The sequence below is a fragment of the Notothenia coriiceps genome, unplaced genomic scaffold, assembly GCF_000735185.1.
Source record: "Notothenia coriiceps isolate Sejong01 unplaced genomic scaffold, NC01 NC01_scaffold00028797, whole genome shotgun sequence".
Taxonomy (NCBI): domain Eukaryota; kingdom Metazoa; phylum Chordata; class Actinopteri; order Perciformes; family Nototheniidae; genus Notothenia; species Notothenia coriiceps.
In genome coordinates this window covers 28,612-36,212 of record NW_011361498.1, presented here as the reverse complement: position 1 = coordinate 36,212, position 7,601 = coordinate 28,612, and positions in this window count along the sequence as shown.

Here is a 7,601-nt window from a genome sequence, read left to right as displayed (position 1 = left end):
CCCCTCGCGCTCTTCCTCCCCCCGCGCGCCCCTCTCCTCTCTCTCTCTCTCTCTCTCTCCTCTCTCTTCTCTGCTCTCTCTCTCTTTGCTCTCTCTCTCTTCTCTCTCTCTCTCACACCGAACACACACCACACACACACAGCCACACACCACACGACACGACGTACACACACACACACACAACACACTCGCATCTCGCAGGAATGCACACACAACAGTCATCACCGAACCACCACACACTACACACCACTGCCATCAGACACTGGACACCACACGCGAATTGCCCAGCCATTGCAAAAAGGTGCATGGTTGACTACATAGTCTGAATGCTATTAAAATCGAGTAATCAAGGCAATATATGGTAAAAACCAGAACTGATGGATATCCACCAAATAGAGTGGATTATATTCAATGGCTGACAGCATAATAATACTCTTGATTAAGATGGTATCTCACAGAAGTGACACTTGCAGGCCGATAAAAATTACATTTATAGACCCATATGTGAAGAACGAAGCAAGCACTTAAAACCGCTGGTGTCAGACAACATCCTGACTTATTGTAAAAACCAACTATTACTGAAAGTTGATAGAATTTCTATTTTGTGGAGTTGTAAAACGTGGAGACGAGATGGAGAAGGCTTCTGATATGTGATTTCCTAGACAGTCTGTGTGCTTGTGCACCACATTGGGTGAGGCCTCGTCTGAGAAGGGACTCGTGCACACACCACATATTTCCAGCCGTGCATGGTGCCTTAGCATTAAAATGGTAAAATCAAAAAAAGGGGATTAAGTTAAAAAAGAACTGATGGATTCACCAAATAGAGATTATATTGTATGACAATCATAATTTATAAATTTCTATACAAGACAACTTTACAGGCTAATTGACTTGTTGTGATTGTTGAAACCATTAAACACCACTTAAAATATGGTAAACACAGCATTATGCTTAAAGCCTGTTCTAAGGTAGTTTTCTTTTGCTGATTGATGGGACGAGATGGAGAAGCTCTGCCCTCGGGTTGTGTGCTGTGACAGGTGTGATGGCTCTGAGGGAGTGAACAACACTTGTTTAGGGCCTGTGCACACCCCTCTCCTCCTCTCCGTGTTGTGTGTGTGTGTCTGTGTCTGTGTGTGTGTGTGTGTGTGTGTGTGTGTGTGTGTGTGTGTGTGTGTGTGTGTGTGTGTGTGGTGAAGATCTCTGTGGTTTCCTAACGGGATTTGAATGTTGTAACTTTCAGTTTTTCAAATTCAGGATTTTTGCTTTAAGATTTGGGAAAACATTTATCTTGGACAGGCTCAAATTTTGTGCGTTTTATCAGAAAGTGAACATCTGGGTGTGTAACTCTTCTTTACGCTATGGCTATACTCTGTATTTACAGCTCAGACAATAAATTAAACAGGTCAATACATTTTTATGATGATAATCATTTATATAATACAATCTTGTTAGGTGTGTGCTTTGCAGCACCTGTAGTCTGAGGATTCTCTGCCAGAGCACTGTGGATTGCTCTATCCAGGTTTCGAGTTCAATGTTTAATGTTTTATTCTGCTTCTACGTACATGTCCATGAAGAACATCACGTTTTGAAATCTGCAGTATGATCACTGCTTAAATACATTCAACACCACATACAAAGTGTTTTATACATCCTATTTAATCCTTTTATAAAACCCAGTACTTCTATACAATGCCCTAATTCTGTACAGCAAGAATAAAATATATCTTGTCGCCCCATTAATGACGATGCAAACGTTTATTTAATAATTATATTCTGCAATCAGTCACTGTCTGTCTATATCTAACTTACACTTTACAACTTGGTTAATCACGCCTATGGAGCGGAGGGAAAATGTTCCTCGCGCTCCTGAAGGCAGCTTTCATAAGAGAGTAATCAGTCCATTTATTTGCATTGGCTGTAATAGTCTGGCTATCACTTTCTGCAGGCTGTCAGTGTTGATGGATGAACATTGCTCCAGCTGTGGAGGAAACTCTCCCCAGGACACACTGTGCACTTCTACACCTCCTGAGTCTCAATAAGGAGTACAACAACTGTTTCTTCTTGTTGTTTTGGATGTCAGGACTCTACATTCTGAGGGAGCAATTTAGTGGGTGCACCAATTAAAACACCTCTCAATTTAATTCAATTTAACTGGACCACACACAAAATGAAAGGAATACATTTTGATGTTTGTCGGGGGTCCTTCTGTGTTCTTCCCCTTGCATCTTAATATTTGTTTGACAATTATTTTGTGCACTTACAATAAAAGTACAAAAACACACAACGTTCATTGTGGTTGCTGACCTGCTGACACTAAGATGGGTATCTCTGCACCACAGAGTTGAGCCAATGGAGGTTAGATAAGCAATGCTCTACTGAAATAACTGAAATGTTGACATTAATTAAATGTATTACATCAACACATTTCACATACCTTGATTAAGTTAGTTGAAAGCAATGATATTAAGTTGAACCTATTTTGAACATATTTTTGATTTAGACTTATTGCTTTCAAGTAACTCAATACAGTTATGTGCTTTTTTAAAGAACTTAAACTTAATTCAAGTCAACGGTTCAGTTTTTTTCAGTGTATGTAAGAGAAGTCCTCTTAGTGATAAGTGGAATGTCACATTTATTTTTGTGCTTTCTTCTCTCTTCTTGTTTTAGTTATACTGATGAACAAAAACATTTGGAAGAATGAAATGAATGCATCCCACCACCATGTTCACCGAAGTTGTCCTTTTTTCCCAATGGTGTACAAAAGCCTAAATGATGTGGCCAAAATGTTGATATTTGTATTTATTGGGAAGTTCGAAGTTAGGTATTATTGTTGTTTTCTCAGTACAATATTCAGTATACAGCTACTGCTTGTTAAAAGTATTGTTAACAGAACATTAACCACACCAGTCTTTTCTTTCATTTGAACTCATCAATACATATTTCAAAAATCTCCCCATTTGCACATAAAATACCATTTATTTGTATTGTCATGGTGCCCTCTGGTGGAGATCCTGCACATGTCTTTTTTTCACCTCAGATTACCATTTGCTCCTAGCCTACCTCAGGCCAACACAAACTCATGGAGTTATACTGACATTTAAAGAGCAACTTGCAGAGTTTTTTTTTTTACTACATTTATGCTTAACCTTGCCTGAAAATTACAATTAAAAATGTTAATGCAGGATTTGATATGTTTTACAAGACATAAGGGCAGGAATTCAGAGGAAATGGGGCCGTTTTGAGCTCTGCTACTAAAAACTGCTTTTTTTTAACGTCATACGTCAAACGCATCATATTACGTCACATGGGGGAGTTAACTTTCTCGGACTCGTTCTCTGCCCAATCCGCGATAGTAGTTTGTAGTTGGTTTGAGCGGTTGTGATTTAGTGAGCTGGTATTTTTTCGGTAATTTTACATTGCATTTCACCATTTGTAAATCATGGTGAGCTTGTGTTTGTGCAGGTTGCACAAACTCAAGCCTGTCAAGGCATCGAGTCCACAGTTTCCCTCACGGGAAAAGGACCGGAGCTAGCGTTCGTTCCTGGGTGCGTTGTGCACTCCACCTCCCTGCAGCACATACTCCGTCTCCACTCCACAGCTTTATCAAGAAACCGTATTACATTTCTCTCCCCCCTTTCGCTGCTCTCTCTCCCCTCCGTTACACGGCACCGTAATACGTAGTGTGGAGTTGCATTAGGTAACGCTGTGGTGGCTGTGCTACTCCAGCCGTCTCCTTTGTGTTTGTTTGTTTCCCCCTGTCTGTGTTGTTTGTGTGTGCGTGGTGGCTGTCACTCCTGGCTCCCGGCTCAACCTCCACTCACCTGCTGCAATCAGCTGTGCATCCTCCCCGACTACACACCTGCTTTCCATCAAGCCATTTACAACGGCATATCAACGGAGGCTCCACAACCTTTCTCCGCCAGGTNCAACGACTGAACAATACGTCTTTTTGTTTGTTTATAAAAGCTACAGCTAAATGTGATAATGTAGTTAATAAATGTATTCTTTGATATGGTTTAGCCTTTCTCAGGCTACAACATGGTTGAGTTTACGAATATTATTAAGGAATACAAATCACTCTTTGCAATGTTTACCAGCCTCCTTAGGCTTTTCAATCACAATCATTAAACCGGAATAAATACAATATTGTTAACATGAAAATAGGATTTTATGTTCGTTGTTTAGAGTTATTCTAAGGCTTTACTCATTGAGAACTGTTTTAAACACTTTGACACATCTCGCCATCACTAATATTATACAGTATACATTTAGTGTTTTAATTTTTTTTTTTAACTCAGGTGCAACGTTAACATGCTGATCTGACAAAACAGTTTTCTAATTTTGGATTAATAAAACATAATATAATCTAACTAGATATAGTATATAGAATAGTGACCATAATACGTGTGATTCGGAGCAAGAAAAGGGAAATAAAAAAGACTTTGTACTAGATACATATTTTAAAAGCGCATGAAACACCTATACATTTAAAGTGTTTTTCTTAAAGCAAGGTTATTATACTATAGGCAGGACTACTGGAGCACATACACATAACCTCGTTTCACAGTCTCACATATTTGGTAGGTCTATCTTGAATACTAACAACATTATTGCTAATAATCAAAATCCTGAAATCAGAATATGAATGGCAATTAAACTTCCGGAAACCAGGTATTATGATGGTAGCCTATAGATATTATTTAGGGCTACTTTGGACTGAAAGTAGTGTGACACTAGGCGCTTTCATGCGTTCAGGTTCACACCAAAAAGAGAACTTAGTTCATGAGAACTTTTGCCCCCTTTTCAGTCCCTGCTAGAGAGCAGGTACTTTCCTGGGAGAAAAAAGTTCCAATTTCTGATTGGCTGGGCGAATTCCAAACCACGCCCCGTAAAACTCGGAAGTAAGTTAGCATTTTACCACTTCTGGTTCCTTCGACAAAAACCAATGCAATGCATAGGATTTTGGAAAATAGCTCGAAATAAGGTCTGTGGTTGACACAAATTGAAGAGACAGATCACGTTTTGTTCAGCCGGATAATATCCACATGTCTACCCTACTTTTATAATTTTATAATCATAAATCTAATTGATAGATCGTACTTGGTGTGAAAGCGGCTACTGTGATGCTTGTTACGCATTTGCCTGCACTATGTAAAAAACACTAACAATATTACAGTTGGATAACAACAATTAAAGAGTGCGGCATTATCAAGCGACACTTCTCAGACCAATACGGGAACTTTATTTTCTAACGACACAAAATAAACTATAAAAGTAGGTTCCTAGCCAGACTAGAGAAAGTAATAACAGATCAACATCATGTAAGCTTTCACTCGTCTGTCAGCTCTAATGAAGCCGAGAATGAAGGAGTTGTTGGTAATAATTTCGCGCTATAAACAAGGAAACATGTCGGACACTGTTACTCCATAAGCAGAAAGTGACAGAATAATGTGAGGTTAGTCTTTGACAACACTCACCTCTTCTGCAGCACAGTGCCCACGTGAACCGAGCTGTGTTTCATTAAATATGTCCGACTGGAAACTGCTTCCAGCTCCGGATCAGTGTGGGAAGTGTGACGGCAGGGGGCGCTGCTGAGAGGATGGTGGTACTATGATATACTATTACATATCATGGGCAGCCGGCTCTTGCAGGTTAGCTATCTAGGTGAGCCTTATGATGCATAAACGATATACTATGTTTAAATGTAACTTCTGGCAGCTTATTCGTTTTGCAATACCCAACACCTGGAACAACAATGTCGTAACCTAACTAAGCAATATACGTTACACTAGGAAATATGGTATTTACTACTGTCATTCTGCAGCTACTTCATTACATTCTACTTGTTTTACTTATTTGTTATAATGCTGGTACTTACCTTTTTATACTTGACATGTGTAATTATCTTAATGTATAATATGTGTGCTCACTTTACTAAACACTGTTCACTTGACTAAATACTGTTTCTATCTTTGTCTCTATACTGTCCCTTTGCTGTAACTGTATCCCCTCTTTAGGATTAATAAAGGGATTTCTGAGGCCTGTGGTAAATATTGTAATTCACTGTATTATTTTGTCTTCGTTTTTTTGCAGTTTTTTGTTTTATCTTTAAAAAAATCATATAAAATGTATTACTGTTTTCTGTAAAAGTAAGTTACTTTTAGCTACATTTTTAATCTTCTGTCTTTTTTTCATTCTTTTTATATTTAATATTGTGTTTGTTGTTATTGTGTTCCAACCTTGAGATTCATTATGTTGTTTTTGTTGAGCTTGTTTATCATAAAGCCTGTATTATTTTTGAGGTCTATGGCCAGGGACAATGTGAATGGATAACTCACAATGCTTTCTACCCTCACGCTGCACGAGGGGAGTTTTCTTATACCTTGTCTTTATACATTCTGTGTATTTATATTGAATTAGTTGACTAAACTAAATGTTCTTATGTTGCTGTTTTTTGCCATTTTGTTACAGGTGAAGCGAAATTCAAGATAATAAAGAACATGGTTTCTGACACAGTCACCAGAAACTGTGACTAACTGTTCCTGGATATTGAACAATAATGTTACCATTATGAGGATAACATAGTATGGTCAGTGTAGCCAGGTATCACACTGTTTCAAATCAAACACCTTGATTTTGATATTTGCAACAATATGGTTCACTACGTGTTTTAGCAAAAAACAACAAATTCTACTTTGTAGTTCCTTCTGTGTAATTTGTGTGTAATTCTTTTTTTTATGTCCAGTTGTATTGGGAAGAGAGTGCAGGTTAATATAAGTGTGGTTGCTGTACAAACTATTTTGTCCGGTGCCTTGCTCAAGGCAGGAGGTGAACTGGGACCTCTCCAAGTAGCAGTCCACACTCCATATTTAGGTCTGGTCGGGGACTTGAACCGGCGACCCTACGGCTCACAACCCCTACTGACTGAGCCACTGCCGGACATATAACCTGTTAATTAAGTGCTTTTTTTAATCAAACAATAATATTAATTGACTTGGACAGCTATCAGCCAGCTATCTCTCATGGAAAAAAGTCATTTTAGAGCCAACATATCAATCGTTTAACATGGTTAACATTTTGCCATTCCCTGTCAAGCAAAAAAACACAACTGGATATTATGAAAGAAAATACTCTATGAATTATATTAGTCTCAACAGTGACATTATGGAAATTACTGAGTCCTATCACAGTTCCTCAGCAGGCCATGATGAAATATGTCACATGATGCATCTCTAACTCTGTTTGTCAAGACAATATGTTTGTTTTCCTTTTCCCATGTGTGCCTACAGCTGATATTTTGAGTTCTCTTTTGGAAGTATTACTGCTCTGCTAATAATAATAATAATAATACATTACATTTATATAGTGCTTTTCCTGGTGCTCAAAGCGCTTTACAAGCAAGTAAATAACAAAGAAAATAACAGCAAAAGTAAAAAGTGCTAAACTAGGTGGAATAAGGGCGAGGGGTTAGGAGGAGTTAAAGGCAAGAGTGAATCGTGAGTTTTGAGGGATTGTTTGAATGGTGTACTTATTTACTTTTTATAAATATGTGATAATAAAATACACATCTGTATGATAACAGAATCAAAGCGATTTTGTTG